This window comes from Halichoerus grypus, chromosome 12, assembly GCF_964656455.1.
Source record: "Halichoerus grypus chromosome 12, mHalGry1.hap1.1, whole genome shotgun sequence".
NCBI lineage: Eukaryota > Metazoa > Chordata > Mammalia > Carnivora > Phocidae > Halichoerus > Halichoerus grypus.
In genome coordinates, this window is record NC_135723.1 from 105,641,696 (window position 1) to 105,663,877 (window position 22,182).

At 51.2% G+C, this 22,182-nt stretch overlaps 1 protein-coding gene across 7 annotated transcripts in view; it reads right to left on the bottom strand.

The window, feature by feature from the left end:
• Positions 1–22,182, bottom strand: part of PTPRN2 (protein tyrosine phosphatase receptor type N2) — an 822,826-nt gene that overhangs the window by 520,215 nt on the left and 280,429 nt on the right. The gene's annotated exons all lie outside the window — the stretch shown is intronic.

Consider the following 22,182-nt stretch of genomic DNA (forward strand, 5'->3'; position numbering starts at 1 on the left):
ACATTTTTTTTTACACTTACAAATGGCAAGATTCAAACAGTTGGAACATTTCTAAATCTCAAAAGTCTCTAAGGCATTACCCAAAAGAGAAGCTGATGGGGAAATTCACCAAACAGGCTGGCCTCCTATGGCAACTTGTTCTAAGCTGCTCTGCATGAATATAGCATTTAGAGAATGGGTCACTGCGGGGAGACCCACCCCACAGTCACCGTTACCCTTACTTTAGGATTAAATGTACTTAGTAATAAGCAAGAATCTTCCATTTGCCAAAAGCAACTAAAAAACCACCCATATGAAGTGTATGCTTATGCGGCTGTTAACCATTGGTTCATTCCCAGGAGTATTCTCAATTGAAAGCACAGTTGCGATATTAGCATAATCCTAGCACTGTGGATTTAGAGAATAAGCATAGTTTAAACATGCCATTCCCAAAAGGGTGGTCTTAATATCTACCAGGAAACAAAAAAATCAAGAGCATAAAAGGAAGTGCCTATAAAGAACTTTCATCTGTAAAATTTAAAATAACAAAGCATCAATAATATTTTTTTATCTGAAGAGCAGAAGAGTCTGAGCTATGTCGATTCTGGGGTCTGTGAGGAGGACTCAGTCACAACAGCTGGCCAGCTGATAGAAGTGTTATATACAGGCAATCTGAGGGGGATGCTGAACCCCTAGACTGGCTTCTAAGCTTTCCTGGGAGCAGGCAGAACCGGGCACTTGGATAGAAAAACCAAAGCAGTGCATACACTGGGGCTTAGACGTCCTCTCTGAACGCCTCTCCAAGGCATACTGGAGGAGCAAAAACCCCGGGAAGAGAGGACCTGCTTCCAGGAAGACGGAGAAGATGCACTTTCCCCTGCCCTGCCCTCCAGGCACAACTAAAACCCTGGAGGCTCTGAAGGGAGGGCAGGAGACAGGCGCTGTGCTGCCAGCGAATCCGAGGAACCACACGTGCGGGGTGCCCTGGGCTGTCCTCTGGCCTGTGCACCTCACACTGGAGCTGAGGCAGCAACCTGGGAGCACCAAGTGCAGGAGAAGCCCTGACTGAGGTCGCCTCTCCCCAGCCGGAGGGCCAGGAAGGGATTGACTTAGCGCATTTTAGACAATAACAGCTCTCCTCCCATCAAACACCACCAAAAAAACCATAGCCCACCCATACCCATGCTAACAAAGGCCAAGGGGGACCCTGGGCGTCCTCGCTTGTGAAGCTGGAATGAGGCCCCTGACCTTCCCTGACCTTGCGAGGGTCAGGGGAGCAGTCAGGTAGGGAGTGGGTGGGATATCCACCCCCATGTCAGACCCCCATAGAGACCACACGGGGAGTTCAGACTCCCACCAGCCACCCCGCCCAGCATGTGGACAAGATCCCTTCCCTCCGATGTCAGCAGAAATCTGGGGGGACCTGGATTTCATCCCCATGTTAGTAACAGAGACCCCCCCACACACCTTGGCAGAGCAGCGTCAGAAAAAGCTGTAAAACACAAGGCTTAAATGAGGTCCAGATGCTCGTAATGGAATACTAAAACGTTCAGGCTTCAACAGAAAATCAGCTGTCATACCGAAACCGGGAAGATCTCAATCCGTAGCCACTAACACCGAGGCTGGAAGATTTAGCATCACCTGCCAAAGACTGCACGGCGGGCTTACTGAAGCTGCCTCGGTGCACAATTATGAACACACTTGAAAGAAATGAAAAACCAGAAGGCTTAGCAAAGAAACAGAAAGTCTCAGCAAACAAACAAATACAAAAAGAACCAAATGGAAATATTATAACCGAAAAATACAATAACCAAAATAAGCAGCTCAAGCAGATGCACTAAATAGAAGGATGAGGGGCAGAGGGAAAAACCCGTAAACTAGGAGAACAGAAATCACCCAATTCCAACAACAGAGAGAAAACAGTCTGAAAAAAAATATGGGCAGAGCCTCAGGGAGTGTGGGACTGTAACAAAAGATCTAACATTCATATCATCAGAGTCCCAGAAGGGGAGACAAGGAAGGCAGGGCTGAAAGGGCATTCAGAAACATGATGGCTGAAAACTCAACTTTGGCGAGAGATAGAAACCTAAAGATTCACAGAGCTCAGGAAACAGGGTAAACCCAGTCTCCTCTAAGACACACAGGCAAACTTCTGAAAACTAAATGCAAAGAAAAAATCTTGACAGCAGCTAGAGAAAAATGACACCTTACCTACGAGGGAAACACAATCCAAAAGACAAAGGATTTCCGATCAGAAACCACAGAGGCCACAAGGAAATCACACAACTTTCTTCAAGTGCTGGAAGAAAGGAACCATCAGCCCCGAATCCTGAAAATCTACTAATCCAGATACCCATCAAAAATATCCTTCGGGGGGGCACCTGGGTGGCTGGGTCAGTGAAGCGTCTGCCTTCGGCTCAGGTCATGATCCCAGGGTCCTGGGATCGAGTCTCGCGTTGGGCTCCCTGCTCAGCAGGGAGTCTGCTTCTCCCTCACCCTCTGCCCCTCCCCACTCATGCTCTCACAAATACATAAATAAAATCTTTTTAAAAATTAATTGATTAAATGTCCAATGTGCACACTCTGCTATAGTATGCACTTTGCAAGAAGCAAGATCACAACAGATATGGTCACACACCCAGAAAACCACCAACTCAGCACCAGACAGGAGGACGTCACCGACCTTTCTGATGTAAAACTTACCATTCACGGATATTTTATTTTATGCGATCTACAAATTTGACTATTAATGAAATACAATGTGAATCTATTTATCACTCTAGAAGGGGTGTCACTGGAACATTTCCACCTGCCACTATTTAGTTTTAAGATGGTAGAGAGAACACAAACAGAATGTAAAATTCACGTTGATCCCTTTTAGCAAATTCCATCAACGTTATCAGTCAATGCTAGACTATAAGCTTTATTAACAAAGAAAACTGAACCAGAGTGTAGGCTACGTGAACTTGATCTCCATCTTGTGTGCGTGTGTGCGTGCACGCGCACGAGCCGGCGTGACTCACTTCCTACGCGCAACGGTCTCCTGCCAGAGACTGCCGCTTACTTGCGCCCGTGAGTCCCGGGGCTGAGGATGCAGCTTGTGGCCGCTTAGCTCGCTCTACCTCCACAGTCTGGCTGCTCTGCTTCCTGGGCGCACAGACACAGAACTTCATACGTGATTGGAATTCGCTAAATATTGGGAAATAAGTTGGTAAAGTAGAGGGAGTCAGGAACATGTTAGGCATTTAGTTTTCTAATCTGTGAAGATCTGAGTGTGAAAAAAGACACAGTTCCTGCTCCCATTAAGGGACATACATTCCCACAGAGGGAGACCCAATAAACACAAACACACAATTAAATAAGATGTTGGTCTGTGGTAAGTGCTGTGAGGAAAGCAAACTGGTGATGGGTGAAGAAAGATGGGCAGCCGTAGACAGGTGAGGGTGGTGGACAGGTGAGCACAGTGGGCAGGGAGCATGGTGGACAGGGGAGCGTGGTGGACAGGGAGCATGGTGGACAGGGGAGCGTGGTGGACAGGGGAGCGTGGTGGACAGGGAGCGTGGTGGACAGGGAGCGTGGTGGACAGGGGAGCGTGGTGGACAGGGAGCGTGGTGGACAGGGAGCGTGGTGGACAGGGGAGCGTGGTGGACAGGTAAAATGTGGTGGACAAGGGAGCGTGGTGGACAGGGGAGCGTGGTGGACAGGTGAACGTGGTGGACAGGTGAGCATGGTGGACAGGGAGCGTGGTGGACAGGTGAGGGTGGTGGACAGGTAAAATGTGGTGGACAAGGGAGCATGGTGGACAGGGGAGCGTGGTGGACAGGTAAAATGTGGTGGACAGGAGAGCGTGGTGAACAGATGAGCATGGCACACAGGTGAGCACAGTGGGCAGGGAGTGTGGTGGACAGGTAAAATGTGGTGAACAGGGGAGCGTGGTGGACAGGTGAGCGTGGTGGACAGGGGAGCTTGGTGGACAGGTAAAATGTGGTGAACAGGGGAGCATGGTGGACAGGGAGCATGGTGGAGAGGTGAGCGTGGTGGATAGGTGAGTGTGGTGGACAGGGGAGCGTGGTGGACAGGTAAAATGTGGTGGACAGGGAAATGCAGCAGACAGGGGAGCGTGGTGGACAGGGGAGCATGGTGGACAGGTAAAGTGTGGTGAACAGGGGAGCATGGTAGACAGGGAGCATGGTGGACAGGTGAGCGTGGTGGACAGGTGAGCGTGGTGGACAGGAGAGCGTGGTGGACAGGAGAGCGTGGTGGACAGGTAAAATGTGGTGAACAGGGGAGCGTGGTGGACAAGGAGCATGGTGGACAGGTGAGCATGGCGCACAGGTGAGCACAGTGGGCAGGGAGCGTGGTGGACAGGTGAGCACAGTGGGCAGGGAGCATGGTGGAGAGGTGAGTGTGGTGAGGAGGTGAGCATGGCACACAGGTGAGCACAGTGGGCAGGGAGCGTGGTGGACAGGTGAGCATGGAGCACAGGTGAGCACAGTGGACAGGGAGCATGGTGGACAGGTAAAATGTGGTGAACAGGGGAGCGTGGTGGACAGGTGAGCGTGGTGAACAGGGGAGCATGGTAGACAGGGAGCATGGTGGACAGGGGAGCGTGGTGGACAGGGGAGCGTGGTGGACAGGGGAGCATGGTGGACAGGTAAAATGTGGTGAACAGGGGAGCGTGGTGGACAGGGAGCATGGTGGACAGGTGAGCGTGGTGGACAGGTGAGCGTGGTGGACAGGTGAGCATGGTGGACAGGTGAGCATGGCGCACAGGTGAGCACAGTGGGCAGGGAGCGTGGTGGACAGGTGAGCACAGTGGGCAGGGAGCGTGGTGGACAGGTGAGCATGGTGAAGAGGTGAGCGTGGCGCACAGGTGAGCACAGTGGGCAGGACTCACTAAGAAGAGCAGGAAAGGCTGCAAGTGTGTAGGGGGAGGGACCAGCCAGGTCAGGGGCTTCAAGGTGAAAGCAAGCCGGGCCAAGCACTCCAGAACCAGAAGGGGGCCGGGGCAGGCCTAGTGCATGGGAAGGGGTTGACATTTCAGTCTGGAAATGTGGGGCCCATGGTAACACCCTGCGACCCAGTGGAGGGAGGTCATCGGGGTGGCCAGAGGGGACGTGTCCTATTGAGCGACACCAGCTGCCACCAAGGGTGGGTGGTGAGAAGCCGGACCCCACAGTCAGGGGTGAGTGTGAGGAGGGAGACACGGGTGTGGCCAACAGACTGGACAACGTCCAGGTTTGGGTCTGGTGGTTCCATGGGCCAGGAGCGGAGAGCTGGGAGAGGTGCCTCAAGCATCTTCTACGCACGGCAGCAGGTGGGCACAGCAAGAAGGCTGCAGCCCCTAGAGCCCACACGCCTCGACTACGCACTTGACACGCATTCTGTCTGCCCCTAGTTCTGTCCCCCTTGATCTGACCACACTCAGCTTCTGTTCCACCCAGGAAGGCCTGTTGGCTGGAGCCTATTTTATTTCAGACTTCAGGTCTTCCTCATCATCACCCTGAGACTTCTTTCTTTCATGTCCTTAAATGAGAACTTCCTCAGGATTATGCTGCTAGCTGCCAGGTGGGGGCCCGCTGGGAGCTGTCCACATGGTCCAGGGAGGCTCCTAGTGACAGGCGTGGGCTCAGCCGGCCTGGCAGGTCCAGCAAGAGGGACTCCAATGCAGGTCTTGAGTGAGGAAGGTCCTCTGAAGAGGCGACAAGATCGGGGGCCGGTGACATGGGCTGCAGGACACAGACAGGGGCCAGGTGTGACGCCAGAAGCAGCCGCTGTGGACAGGTCTCTCCTGAAGGAGAGGCGGCAGGAGGTGCACATGGGCTCAGAGACCCTGGGGGGGCTTCGAGGAGCAGGGGCAGGACGCAGGCAGGGCTGGCCCTCGAGGCCTCAGTCTGCCTGGGTGGGCTCCCCTAACTTGTCAGCGCTGACACATGCCGCAGGACTCACCACCTCCTCCAGGCTCTTTCACAGAGCAGCGGTCCTCCCGTGTTGTTTCCTAACAGCGGGGGGTGCAGAAACTTCTTGATGGTACAACGCGTGGGCCAGTCCCCCTGGGCTTGCCCAATCACTGTCCAGACAAGGGTGAGCCAGTCTGCCGTCCTGCAACAACACGGGGCTCTCTGTTCTCACCAGGATTCCCGGGAGCTGGGTGATTTGGCAGCTTCTCTCTTTTTAGTGCTCGATGCTGTATTTCAGGCCAGAAGCCAGGTGCCCCTCGCAGAGCCAGGCCCCCAGCCCCTCACACCCTGTGCTGCAAATCGTTGCGCCCCCCTTAGCTGTCAGAATGGGCCAGGATGATGTGTGATGGGCGTTCTTCCCCATTCTCACAGCCACGGGCTCGAGCCCGGGACGTGACTTTTGGGGACTGCTCCAACGGCCCCCTGGACCACCTCATTCTCGTCTCACACTGCCATGTCCAGAGCTCAAGGACACATCAAATCATGTCCGCGTCCTTTCACGCGCTTCTCCTAGCGACGGCCTCCTTAGTGCCTGGGCAGTCCCGCGGACTAAGATTCGCCATGTCGAGCGGCTGCTGCATTTCCCACCTCTGGATGCGGGCACAGATAAGGTTCCAGCCGAGTCCCAGAGCAAGGAACGCGGGCCTTGGTTCTCTGTCAGCCGCTCTGTGCTGGGCCCTCACCAACCGGTCCTGGCGGGCACAGGAAGTGGTTGCTGCCGGCCCGGAGGCCGTGGTGATGGGCACTGGGGCTGCTGAGGCCGCCGTCTGGTCTGCAGTCCCCGACGCCAAGAGGAGGGCGGCGATCCCCACTTGTTCAAGGCGAGAGAGGAGACCGCCAGCTGAAAACCCAAGGCCCCCCCCAGGCGCCAGGCAGGGGCCACACGCACCTGGTGGAACCAACAGCATCCTCCTGTCTTAAGACGGCCATCTCTGTCTCTGGTAGAGGTGCAGGAGGCCGGCATAGGGCGACTGACTTTCTAGCAACAGGCCGCCGTAAAATGATGGGGAGCATAAAGAAGAGGGGGGAAAGTCATAAGCACATAAAACCAGCAAATCAGTCCTTTAAATAAGGATGAGGAGAGAGAGAAAGAAGGAAAAGGAAAGGTATTCAATGTTATTAAATAAAGACTCAAACCAGAGGCGGAGGGCCACCGTATCAGAAAGGCCGGTGTGACTGAGAGCAAACGCTTTGTCTCCTTCTGACTCCACACTTACCAGATCCTCACACTCTGTCCAATACCCATCCAGCAGGGAGGCACATTTTTCTAACAGCAAAGAAAAAAAAGCCCATTAAATAACTGACATCAAGTCCTTACTCTCCAAGTGCTCATGAACAGGAGAGCGAAGGACAGACTGAGGTCTCGAGTCCTGGCAGAGGCCTTGGTGCAGACCCCAGGAAGCACGTCAGGACACGTGACAGGGTACCAGGTACAGCCTCAGAGCAAGCGCCCCGGGCCCCCGGAGACCCCAGGGGGACCCCTGGCCTCCATGCCGAGGACCAGCAAGCACCCCGGAGCAGCCCTCAAAGCTTCCCCAACTGTGACCGCTTATAAATCCTTTCAATGCCAGGTCGATTCTACCCCCCAAGCCCCAGTTTTAGTAATATTTCCTTTCATAACAGATTTGTTGACGAACTTTACCTTTTAATTAAAATCTTTCACTTCCCCGATACAGACTTCAAAGTACAAGTCATCCCACCCACACTCAGCCATAATGATTTGCGTCCTGAAATTTTTACTCCCTCTGGCTTTGGTCTGCCTCCGTTTCTCATATCCTCCCCTAATCTTGCGACTGACTTTAAATTAACCTTCTATAGCCCATGGATGTCACCCTGATGAGGTCCTCCCCTAATGCTTACTAAGAAAATAATTGGGGACATTTTTTTTTAAGTCAAGGGAATGATACATATAGCTTCAGCGTTCCTAAAAATGCATACTGAGCTGAGAAAGGAGAGGCCTGTGGAGGTCTGGCAACGCGGAAACCTCAAATCTCCCATCCCAGTTTTGACACGAGAGGTCTCAACCCGTATCCATAGTCTCACTAAGAGGGTTGCTCTTGCTGCCAAAGCCTGTTTGCTTGTTTCTGCTGCTGTTTGTTTTCAAATTTAATTGAATCTGATTTGACCCAAATTGCATCCTAATGGCTCCTGATCAGCCTAGGGGACCCCCCAGCTTGTGGCCCCCCAGCCCGGTGAGGGGCAGGGCTGCTCAGAGAGCCTCTGTCGAGACTCCCCGCCCCCCACACACACCTCTCCCATCCTCTCTCTCCATCCAATTTCACACACGTCCTTTCCAACTCCTGTCTTGAGTTGCAGCCTCCGTCCACCGGCGCACAGAGTCCCTAGCTCTCAGCTCAGGGTCTTTCCAGGTGGAACACAGACCCAGACATCGGTAAATGGAGATCCAGAAGATGAGAGCCTCATCTACAGATAAAGCTCAATGACCAGGAGTGAGGGAAAAATCCAGAGTTCAACTCCTTCTAGGAAACAAAACATGCTGGCCCAGGGGGCTGGTGCTGGAATGTTCTGGCTACAAAGCGTGGACTGCTCTAATCAAACCCCAGCCTCTAATTAGAACTGAGCACATCAGCAAAGTTCTAGGGTTTTAGATTAGATTCAAAGCTGCAAAGACAGTCTTCTCCTTCTCAAAATTAAAGCACAAAGAGCAAACCGTCTCACTGCTCACATCAGCCCATCTCAACTGTGCTTTCTTGCTCAATCTCTGTAAAAAGGATTCCCTTATGGGTACAACATCCTGCACAATTTGGTTTAAAGTCTCAGGCACTGTAGTGAGAGAACAAAGAATTGTGAAGTCAGTTCTCTGGCTTCATGAGAAGAAAAGCTCAACTGAGAGATAGTTTCTCATGCTTCCAGGTCATCTGTAGGCCCAGGACACCATCACAGCCATACCCTGCCATGGAGATCTTGGGGTCTCAGCTGAGGAGCCGCAAGAGGCCAATGTAGAGAGTATAAACATCCTGCAGGCCTGGTCCCTTCACACAGAGAGCAAGCTTTACTTAGTTCTGCATGCTAAGTACTTCTGAGTACTTAGTACCTCCTAAGTAGCAGTATCAGCTTAGGACCAAGTACTGCTGAGTCCTAAGCACCTCCCATGCAGCTCTCTGTACTTAGTAGTAAGCAGTACTGAGTCATAAGTACCTCCTAGGAAGGTATCTCTCCTTAGGGCTGAGTACTCATGAATACTAAGTACCTCCTAAGCTTGGTTAAATGGGATTGAACCCCATTCATCTGACCAGGAACTCAGGGCCTGTTGGGTTTTATTGATTAGACACCAGAGGCCTGTTCCTCACATTGTCAGAGAGCACATGAGTTCAAAGCGGAGAATATCTGAGTGGATCTCTTGAAATAGAACACAATCTCCTTACAAAGAACAGGCCTGACCCACCTGATCAATTAACTGGGCTCAGTGAGTTTCCTAACTGGATTGATTTGGGTGGATATGAATGGAACTCTGCATGTCCACATTCAGACGGGAAGAGCTGTTCCCCAAACCCTCAGCCGCGTGGTGGCTGCTGAGGACCGACACGACGACACAGGTAAGAGCGGCACGGCATCGCACTCAGTCGGTCCCTGATGCTCTGTCCTTCCTGTCACCCACCGGGGCCAGGACCGCCCTCCGCACAGCACCCACCCAGGCCCCCGCTGTCTCAGGCTGTGAAAAGGCTTCACTGGAGCACCGTTCTTCATTACGGGATTTCCAGTTACGTTGGGGCGCAGATCGGGGCACGGCTGACAGCAGTAAGATCTGCCGAGAGGCCTTCTCCCCCTGCAGCAATAAATCCCGCACGGTGTCACCCTCCAGTAATGACACAAGACTGTGTGGTATCAAAGCTCATTAAAAATGGATATTCCGGGCTAGCCTGCATTTGCAGGTTGATTGATAGATTTATTACACTTATTTAAGATACACATTTCTCTAAGCCTCTGGGTATGTGCGGCAAAACATCCACACTTCGCGTAGGTTCAAGTCAGCACTCGAGGGAGGGGGCAGGGCACTGCCGTGGAAATGCCCCTGTGAAGCTGGGCGGGGTCCCCTGGTGACCCGGACGTGCCACGGGCTGTATGCTCTGACCGCAGACCCACACACCACAGGCCGGCCGGGGGGACGGGCTGGGAGGCGGGGCCTCTCAGAGGGGACGAGGTGCAGCCCCTCGTCGTGGCAGAGCTGCCCTTACAAGAAGAGCCCCTGCTCCCCCACGAGCACACGGCAGGACGGTGGCCGCAGACGGGAAGGGGGCCCTCTCCAGACACCAAGGCTGCAGGATCCTTACCTGCGTGCACAGCCTCCACCTGTGAGAAGCAGATCGGTGGTATTCTGTCACAGCCCCCGTGAGGACTGACACAGAGGGCTTAAAGGTTTGGAGCCGAGGTGCCGCCTAAATTACCACGCGGTGTGACCTTGGGCAAGTCCTTTAACCTTCAGGATGTGAGTCTCCACCTGTAAATGTGGAAGACAGCTAAGATTGCTTCCAACTCTGACCTATGTGTCCTCCGAAAGAAAATGAGATCTCCTTCGGGAGGGGATGCACCGGGACCCACCGGCAGGGGTAGCCGGATTTCAGAAGCTGAATTTGAAAGTGTGAGCGCTTCCCAGTTCACCTTGGGTCATCCTGTTCACCAGACTTTTCAAAGCAGGACAACCCACATTCTAAAGTATTTGCTTTTTTCCTGACTTTTTTTTTCTAAAGATTTTATTTATTTATTTGACAAAGATACAGCAAGAGAGGGAACACAAGCAGGGGGAGTGGGAGAGGGAGAAGCAGGCTTCCCGCAGAGCAGGGAACCTGATGTGGGGCTCGATCCCAGGACCCTGGGATCATGACCTGAGCCGAAGGCAGACGCTTAACGACTGAGCCACCCAGGCGCCCCTTCCTTTGACCTTTTTTTTTTTTTTTTGATTTTATTTATTTATTTGACAGAGAGAGAGACACAGCGAGAGAGGGAACACAAGCAGGGGGATGGGAGAGGGAGAAGCAGGCTTCCCGCCGAGCAGGGAGCCCGACGTGGGGCTCGATCCCAGGACCCTGGGATCATGACCTGAGCCGAAGGCAGACGCTTAACGACTGAGCCACCCAGGTGCCCCTTCCTTTGACCTTTTTAAAGGACTTACACAGAAAGTGGCAACCAAAATTATATGGTTTTATTAGTAATTCGGCCCCAGAGAGCTAAGAGGCAAGACAACCAGGTGTGCTGGTGGGTCATAATAAAATGACAGAGAATCACAGATCTAACACTGCTGTTCCCAAAAGCATTCAGGGACAGTGGGGAACATTTTCAAGAAGGAAGTGGGGGGACTGAGCATCAGGGCCATGCCTGAGCCAGGAAACACCTGTGACATGGATTAAGGAGTGGTCAGGGCCACCGTTCCTGGTGTGGGATGATAGTGAGGACGAGGGCGTCAACCTCAGGGCTAACCACGGCAGCGCACCACACAGCATTCCTGCCTCACTCTGCATGCAGCTCCTGCCAGCACGTGACTGATGGAGGGAAACACTCTCAGTGAAATGCTGGAAGAGGTAGACAGAATCTGAGGCAAATGCTAGACTTTGGGCCGAGATGGGAAAGCAGCTCAAGGTGCATCAGTCTGGAGGGAGGTACCCCACGCACGGCAGAGTCTTCCTTCTGGGGAAGGCTACACGGCAGGAGGAGAAAGTAGAGAAGGGTGTTCTTGACCACTGGAAGCCTCGCTAGGAAAATGCAAAGGAAGCCCAAAGGAGACAGGCAGAAGAACTGGCCCATAGCTCAGGACACACGCATTCCATGTGCACACTATCCCACGGCACCAACAGCTCACACTTGTCTGAGCTGCCCACCCTCACCAGGCATCGCTCTCAGTACTTCATGGGGGTGAACACAGGCTGTCCAGACGGAAAACTGAGGCACACACCCCGTGAGCAACTTGCTCAAAGGCACACAGCTAGGAAGAGCAGAAACAGCAGAACTAGGATGTGGCCCAAGGGGTAGGCTCTGATGTTTACGTTCTTAACTACACATTGTGCAAGATGCCCAACCCAGAGAGGAAGGTAGGGGAAAAGGGAGAAAATAGTTCTATCACCACAATTACTATTATTAGGGAAATAATGAAATTTTACTTAATCAAATGACAACACATTATTTCAAAGGGTAAAGAATTAGGGATCCCATTGCAGGGGGGAGAAAAGGGACAATGCCTTAACATGCTTTTAAGATAAAATCCTGAACCAAGAGCTCAACTCAAATGCCTGCAGAGACCAACAGGTACAGGGGAAGTGTGGGGCAGGACATGCACTTCTTCCCAGACAGAAGCACTTGGTTTGCATGTTAAAACTGGGCTCTTCCAACATCTGCACCCCACCTTCTGTGCTCTTGGCACTTGAGCCCTTCTTGCTAAAAACAAAAGTTGAAGATATGGTTCACTTTCCTAGCTCTCCTTTAAGAAAGGAGCAGAGCCACCAGCTCCCTGACAGCTGGAAACTGATGTGCACGTGGCTCAGAGACAGAAGTCACCAAGCAGTGGTGAGGACTGGGCCAAATGAGGGATACCACCTTCTTGTGGAGGAGCACAGGCTCAGGAAGCCAGGTTTCCCACTTTCTCCAGAGAACCCAGAAACTGATTTCTACTTGAATGTTGATTTTAAAATGTTTGCAATGAATTCAAAAACTTTAAAGCACTACGTAAGATCAAATAAACAAAATAAGACAAAAACACATGCACACACACACATGCACATGCATGCACACACATGTGCACGTGTACCCACACGTAGGCTTGCACACATATGTGCACACCATCACCTGTGATTTGGGTTGGCTTGAAAGCCTTCAGTTTGTGAATTCTACACAACTGAAAATGTGAAGAGGGTTTTCTCTGGTCAGTTGGGCTGTGGTTTAGGACCAGAACAACCACTCCTCAGGGCTGGAAGGGCCACAGCACAGCCAGTCACATGCTCTCTGTGACGTCCTTACCAAGTAGTGGGTCAGTGGCTAATCAACATGCATTCATTAGCAGTCACTCGTTACTGAGTTGTAAGCAATTTTACTCTAATTTGACGAGACACGCCAAGACCCCCCACCCAGTGTGTGTGTTTGTTTAGTACCCATGCATATATATGCGCACATACACATTTCCTAAACTTATGGCTGGGGTGTGTAGTGAATATTATTTATAAAATTAAAAAAATAATTTCTATGACTGACAATAAATGAATTGTTACATGAATTATCATATGCCAACTCAAAATGTCTCGCAGTCTTTAAAATATTCATGAAAACACTATAATAACAAAGAAAATGCTCACACTGTCCGGGTGACTTAAACAGAGCCCACAGCAGGCCTTGTGGCGGACCCCTCTGCATTGAGGCACAGACAGGGCAAGGCACCAGGAGTCTTCACCTCTGGCAGAAGGGAATGTGCACAGTCTCTAATTTCCATTTCTCTGTATTTTCTAATGAACATTTATTATTTTTCTTTATTCTCATAAGTTGAAGGCATAATGCATGTGTACTGAACAAAATTAAAATAAACCGAAACAATGCAGAAGTTCTGTAGAGCAGAAAAAGGGGACCAGCCTCCCCACTCCCCCTCAATGTGCTCTTAGCCTAGAGTCAATGTTCTGCTTTTTTGTGCACAAACACACAGCACACACACAGCTCACACATGCATGCATAGCACACACACATAGCATACACATGCACACAAAATATACATGCATAACTCACATACATATGAATAGCACACACAACACACATGCATAGCACACAGAGTACAAATATACATGCATAGCACGCACAATACACATGCATAGCAATGCACATAGCACACACATGCACATGCAACACACATGCATAGTACACAGCTCAGAGCACACATACACACTCATGGCATGCACATGCACGTACACAACACACATGCATAGCACATGCATAGCACACACACAGCACACAGAGAGCACATACACACGCATAGTGATGCACACAATACACATGCATAGCGCACACACAGCACACACGTGCATAGCACACACACATAGCATACACACGCACACAGCACACATACGCATGCATGGCATGCACATGCACATACACAACACAAATGCATAGCACACACAGAGCACATACACATGCATAGCAGCACACACAATACACACGCATTGCACATACACAGCACACACGTGTACAGCACACATAGCATACACACGCACGCACAATATACATGCATAGCACACATACATATGAATGAGACACACAACACACATGCATGGCACAGAGTACACATATACATGCATAGCACACATGCACATGTGTGCACATGCAACACACATGCATAGCACACAGCTCACACGGAGCACACATACACATGCATGGCATGCACACACACATGCATAGCACATGCATAGCACACACACATGCATAGTAATGCACACATACAATACATGCATAGCACACACACATAATACACATGCATAGCATATGCACACAGCACACATACTCATGCATGGCACACACATGCACATACACAACACACATGCATAGCAGCAAACACAATACACATGCATCACACATACACAGCACACACATGTAGAGCACACACATAGCATACACACGCGCATGCAATACACATGCATAGCACACACAGCACATACACATGCATAGTAATGCACACATACAATACACATGCATAGCACACACATAGCATACACACACATAATACACATGTGTAGCACATGCACACACAGCACACATACTGATGCATGGCACGCACATGCACATACATATGCATAGCAGCACACACAATACACATGCATCGCACATACACAGCACACACATGCAGAGCACACACATAGCATACACACACATAATACACATGCGTAGCACATGCACACACAGCACACATACTGATGCATGGCACACACATGCACATACACATGCATAGCAGCACACACAATACACATGCATCGCACATACACAGCACACACATGCAGAGCACACACATAGCATACACACACAATACACATGCATAGCACATGCACACACAGCACACATATGCATGGCATGCACATGCAGTACACAACACGCATGCATAGCACACACACAGAGCACATATACATGCATAGAATGCATACACAATACACATGCATCGCACATGCACAGCACACACGTGCATAGTACACACGTGCATAGCACACACATAGCATACACACACAACACATATGCATCGCACATGCATAGCACACACGTGCATAGCACACACATAGTACACATACACAACACACATGCATAGCACATGCACACAGCACACACATGCACGCAGGATACACATGCATAACACATGTATGCACAGCACACATACTCATGCATGGCACGCACACACACATACACAACACACATGCATAGCACATGCTCACAGCACACACATGCATAGTACACACAAATGCTCATGCATCTGCACAGAAAGAGAAAACAAAAGAAAGAGTCTCATGGAAAAAGTCTTTAAAAGAAAAGTTTAGGGACGCCTGATGCCTGGGTGGCTCAGTCTGTTAAATATCTGCCTTCAGCTCAAGTCAGGATCCCAGAGTCCTGGGATCGAGCCCCGCGTCAGGCTCCCAGCCGGGAGCCTGCTTTTCCCTCCCCCTCTGTCCCTCCCCCCACTTGTTCTCTGTCTCCAATAAATAAATAAAATATTTTTTAAAATAAATAAATAAATAAATAATAAAAGGGAAGTTTATTCTTATGATGACTCTACACTGAATTCTTACAGTTTTCACCCTTTTGTCTGTTTCTGGATATGACACAAAACACATTTAATTTTTGAGCCATACTCCTGATATTTTCTTACAAGTTGACACCAGTATTTTATATCATTTTTCAGCCAGTTATAAATTTGCCTTGTGAGCTGTGTTGTTATGAAAGACAATTTCAGTTACATGCTATCTGCTAGGGAAAAAATTAACAATTCACTTGTTCTTGAAGTGCTTGTGGGAAATTTTTCTAAAAGAAAAGGTGAAATCATTGACAGTGATGTGAATACCTTTTGACTTGATTATAACAAGTACAGAGATTAAAGCACTACTGAAATCTTGGAAATAGCACAGAAATCGAATCTGGAGAATTCCACGTGTAGGCTACAGTGGAAACCTGAACGCAGGCATAGTGGAAGTAACAAGGCCCACGCAGTGCGGTGGCACTTTGTGGACGCTCAGGAACTCGGAGGAACGGCAGGGACCATGTGCACACCACAGGAGAACAGAAATCATGCGCCCCTGGGGATGAGGATCCACCTAAATGTCCTGCTGGAACCCAGCAGTCACCAGCCGCTGAACTGGGAAAATAACTGCTTCCCTCTCCATGCAGATATTACTGCTGCAATCTATCTGTAGACACTTATAGACCCAGAATCTGTTCAGTAAGCACAGGGCGCCTGGCTCCCCGCGTCTACCACCCCGGCTGCACCCTGAGACCTGCAGGTCACTAAGCGAAGGGACGGAGGACCCCTTGCCTTGGCACAGGATGAGCACTCCAGAAGAGGCGAGAAAACGTGCCCCCAGTGGCAAGTGACAGCAACATCATCTGGGCTGCAAACACCTTTCTGGAAGCCCAGGGGTCTGGCCGCCTCCTCTCTTCACACAAGGCTCTTGTTTCACTAAAAATAAAAGGCTAATGGAAAGCGAAGTTCCCTCTGTTGTTTGCCTGAAGAGCCTCCTCTCCCGTTGCCGTGGCAACCCTGGCATTCCCAGCACTTAGCAGCGTGGGCGGGAGTCTACGGGCACACACAACACCCCATGGCCTGTCTCCCCTCACCTCTGCTGCAGAGGCGGGGCCACAACAGCGGCGCCACGCCAAGCCACGCAGGCAGGCCTGCTGGTGCCAATTACCTGGAGGAGAGACAAAATCCTCCCCGTGCCTCTGGGCGGTGAGCTGTGCACCACTTCCACGGCTCGGTGGTCGGCAGACCTGAGCATATTGCTACCGAATTATTTGTGTCCTGCTGGATGACGCCCCAAGAGCCCAGACTGCGCTCCCTGCTCTTCCCACCCTCACCTCTGCCTGGCTGACTGCAGCGGGCAAACAAGACGCACACCCCCCAAAGACTCGTGGACTCGACAGCAAGTCCCCCCCGGCCTGTCTCCAGGCAGACGGCCAGCAGCCGGCCAGCCCAACGCCCATGACCGCAGCACCGGGCCGATCGAGGGCTGGACATGCAGCAGCCCCTGACAAGAGCGACGTGTCCCGCAAATCTGGGACAAGACCTCTCAACTCCCTCCGCTCCAGACCACCCCGCGCACAATCGCTGTGTCCTAATGATGGGAAAGAGCAAGATGCTGGAAAAGCAAAACCACTTTTTAAATGGACACTGTTTAGGGAAACCTGATCATTCTTCCCTGAACCTGAAGTTGGCTAGGTAAGAGTCAATTTGATCCAAAAGCCCTCATCCACCCTCACAACCCTAAGAACCAGAGGCAGTACGTGGAAGGTACCATTTCCTTGAAGAAGACTTAACTGTCCCAAAAAACCCAACGAGAATTATTTTTTTCCCAAGTGCTTTAAACAGGTACTGAGCACTAATCCTGGGACAATTTAAACTGAATATATGACTCTTTGCTTCCAATAAACCGAGCAGATCTTGCAGATCTACCTTGGCCAGTTTCACTTTCGAGATCACCTGAATCCAGCCCTGTGGACTGAAGCTGCTCAGAGCTGAGCCAGCTGCCAGAGCAGGGCCTTGACCATGAACTACAATGAGTTAGCTAGCTAGTTAGCTAGTTTTTAACCCATCTCAATAATGACTCACAGAACAGCCTTTAGGCTGGATTTTGTAGAAAGGAGAGAATACTGTCCTCCTCCTTTTCTTGGCAGGTCCCAGGGGCTGTCACGCATGCTGCTCTTACAGAGAACCCCACACAAAACTTAATGTCACCTGAGACTGCCCCCCTTGGTTTCTGGGGTGCCTGGGGGATGCCCAGCCCGGCTCATACAGGACAGCCGGCCCTGCCGAACCCGCTTCCGTCCTGGCGTCGGAGTGAACCTGCCGTGTGGGCAGACAGGCAGACCAGGATCTGGGGCTTCGATGGGCAATAAGGCATCTGGTGCTAAAAATACTCCAAAAAAGGGGCACCTGGGGGGCTCAGTCAGTGGAGCGATGGACTCTTGGTTTCGGCTCAGGTGATGATCTCAGGGTCGTGAGATCGAGCCCCACATCGGGCTCCGCACTCAGAGTCTGCTTGAGATTCTCTCTCTCTCCCTCTCCCTTGGCCCCTCCCTCCACATCTCTCACTCTAAAATAAAAAAACAAAAGCTCCAGAAAAGAGGAGGACATTGAGAAAAAGGGTTCAAAGAAGGGTGAACTAATAACTCTTTTAAGGTAACGCTGCAGACGTTCACATGCATAGTGGCCAAAGGCTAACACCACACACCACACATTTACCAAAACCAGCGAAGCCCTAACCTCTCCCTCAGGGGCAGCGTGGAACCACTGGGCCTCATGAGAGCACCCCTGCCGGCGACCCCACACTCGGGACGGAGAGGTGGACCTTTGCCCCCGCAGGACAGGGAAGCACTGCAGTCACCGTGGCTCCCGGAAAACTAGCTTTCTTCAGCTCTTTCCGTCGCTGAGGTGCCTTTCCTGGACACATCTGCTCTGTACAGCGAGAGGCCTAAAGACAGGACCTACAGATGACTGAGCCACAGGGACGTGTCGGAGGTGGGACAGAGCCTGATGTGACACACGCACAAACACGCACAAACGTGCACACTCCACACACACACACAGATGGGAGTATATGCTTGTGCTCAGAACCTGCTCAACGCGAGGATTTCCCTACAGAAAGACCAGCCACGGTGGGTCTCACTCGAGCGGATTTGGGAGAGATGGTGGAGCCTGTCTGACCCTCCCCGCACCTGTTTGTGTGAGGCCCGGGCCAGCCTCCTTTGGGGCCCAGCTCATGAAGAAAAAGAGGTCACACGGAGGGGGGCAGACTGGGACGGCGGAAAAGAGACACCTTCTTTCTTAACAGGAACACATCGATCAATTCCACATGAATTTTCCCCTTTAAAAAGCCACGGCTGAGTGGACTTGTTGGAAACGAAGACGAACTCATCCCAACTCCACAGCCTCAGGGGTCAGAGCCGGTGCTGGGTTGGGGCAGCAGAGGAAATGTGTGTGGGTTTGGGGGTTGGGTTCTCCATCTGGGACTCTCAGCTCATGTCCGGTCTCCCGGCCCGGGCGGTGCCTCCCATGTCATGGGCTCCGCTGACCTGGGGCAGACCCTACTCTCAGGATGCCCTTTCTTTCCTATTTCTCAACCACCCTCCCTGCTGACTTCTTCACGGTCTCCACCAAGGGAGGCCTCCTGCAAGCAGACAATTCCCAGAATTCTCAGCCTCGGGACTGTTGTCAGATTAAAAGCGCCACTCAGACCCCACGTGTTAGAACCACCACTACCAGCTCCCTGCTCAGTGTGCTTCATGTGGGGGCTGCAATCACGACCCCACGTGAGTCAGTGTTGTTTCACAGCCAAGGGACATCCTGGTCCACTGAAGAGTTTCTAGATCAGAAGCCAGGGCTCAGAGTCTCCACGGAAAGACTACCTGGGAAGGGAGCCTCAGTGCTAATGCCTCCACCATCCCCATCAGTTACCCACAGGTGACCAAGCTCCCCCTCAACAGAGGGCCTGCCCTCTTGGGACAGAGTCTAACACAGACTGAGCAAGGGAAGGACTGGTGGCCTTCACGCAGTATCTCTGCCAGCAGACAGGACGGGACAGCACCAGTGTTTCCCGTGACTCTAATAACGTGTCCTCTGAGTGAGGCCCCTGGTCATTCACAAATCGCCATTGATGCTTAATGTCCCAGAGCAATCCAAACACCACAGCAAAGGGGCTCAGGAGCCACGTGGCAGAAGAGCACATCCAATGGCAGAGGGGCTCACAAAACAGTAACTTTCAAATCCTCCCCAGGGTCTGGTTCTGCTTTCCAGCGGGGGCACTGGGAGGCTGGGAGGCGTCTTGCCGGGGGCGCCAGGGCAATACCACAGCAAGAGCTGGGGTGCAGAGCCCGAAACAACAGCGTGTGTCTCGTGAGCCAGCAGCAAGGTCATTTCAGATCCGAAGAGAGTCGTCGTGGACTCCGAAACACAGCGCCTGTGACGTCACACAGCCGGGTCTTCATCGACGGAGCCGCCACCAAGAAGGTCCTCGACAGCGTGAGCAGCTCCCACCTGGGAGGCGCCGTGTCGTGGGAGGGCACTTGGCTTAAAGCCCAGCTTTAAGCGACGGTAAACCAGGTGGGGTCCCGAAGGCATCTGCTTTCTAGGCATGACTATAAATCATTTGCTCCTCCTTCCGACAGGTTGGATGGACGTGTGCCACCCCTCTCTTAATGCATGAGGACATGCAGCGGCCCCTCTATGCCAGAGATGCATCATCTTACCAACCCAAACCAGAAGTGCTCCTGAAAAGCAAACACGTATGTTGGCCCTGCTTCTGGGAAAGAACAGCCCCAGATCAATGGACACTAGAACTGAAACAGTTTTCTTGGCATATAGTTTCCAAATGCAAAAGAATAGCCTTAAGCAATTCCTGAGCACAGGTTGTGCTTCTCAGGTAACGCTGCTGACGGCCCTGCATGGGAAACAGTGCCCCAAGGAGAGTTCTGCCGAGGTCTCCAGGTGATGCTAACTAACCTGTAAAACCTACCCTTTAAGCGTTCCCAGAAAACATGGATTCTCCCTCAGTGAGAAGCCTTGGGTTCCATTATATAAACCATTACCCTTATGAAGAACCCACATGACAGGTTTGTCCTGGGATTCAATGTCAGAGAGAAGCATGTGTCTGCCAAAGTGTGGGCATGTCCCTGTTTTTCAGACAATGCTTCATTGACCTCATGCTCTGTGACTAACCCCCGCCTTGAGGTCTAACACACCACAGCCCACTCTTCTTCACTGTTGTGTGGGTCAGCAATTAAGTGGTTCTGTCCCTCTCTTGTGGCTCCCCTCATGTGGCCTCAGTCAGCTGATGGTTCACTGGGGCTGGAGGATCCATGGTGACCTCCCTCCCATGTCCAGAGGTTCATGCTGGCTTTTGAGTGGGGAGCTTTGAAACCACTTAAAACATAAAGTTGGCCATTTGGATGTCTTCTTTGGAAAAGTGTCTGTTCATGTCTTCTGCCCATTTCTTGACTGGATTATTTGGTTTTTGGGTGTTGAGTTTGATAAGTCCTTTACAGATCTTGGATACCAGCCCTTTATCTGAAATGTCATTTGCAAATATCTTCTCCCATTCTGTTGGGTTTTTTGGTTTTGTCGACTGTTTCCTTTGCTGTGCAAAAGCTTTTTATCTTGATGAAGTCCCAGTAGTTCATTTCTACCCTTGCTTCCCTTGCCTTTGGAGACGTGTCTAGCGAGAAGTTGCTGTGGCTGAGGTCAAAGAGGTTGCTGCCTGTGTTCTCCTCTAGGATTTTGATGGATTCCTGTCTCACATTGAGGTCTTTCATCCATTTTGAGTTTATCTTTGTGTATGGTGTGAGGAAATGGTCCAGTTTCATTCCTCTGCATGTGGCTGTCCAATCTTCCCAACACCACTGGTTGAAGAGACTCTCTTTTTTCCATTGGATATTCTTTCTTTTTCGTCGTAGATTAGTTGACCATAGAATGGAGGGTCCATTTCTGGGGTTTCTATTCTGTTCCATTGATCTGTGTGTCTGTTTTTGTGTCAATATCATGCTGTCTTGATGATTACAGCTTTGTAATAGAGCTTGAAGTCAGGCATTTTGATGCCCCCAGCTTTGGTTTTCTTTTTCAACATTCCCCCTAGCAATTCAGGGTCTTTTCTGGTTCCATACAAGTTTTAGGATTGTTTGTTCTAGCTCTGTGAAAAAATCCACTGGACTGGTGTTGCAGCAGGAGCATGGGGCTCTTGGCCTGGTCTGCAGAGGCCTGTGCTCGGCCCTCTGCTCAGGGAAGGGGGAGCATCTCATCACCAGAGCATTGCTAGGCTCTAGTTTTGGTAGCTCCCCCTGCATCAGAGCACTTGGCCTTGGTGTCCTCCTTTCTTATGAATGCTCTAGAAACACTCTAAATAAGACTGAAATAACTGGCCCATGGCCCAGTGTGGGGTCTTGCCTTCGTCACAACCTTTGCTTTGCTGGCCACATGGGGAGAAAGGAGACACTCACCAGAAAGGAGCACCAGCTTCCTGAATCCCACGGTGCCAGTATCTGCTGTCACAGCGTCACCACCATGAATGAGTGT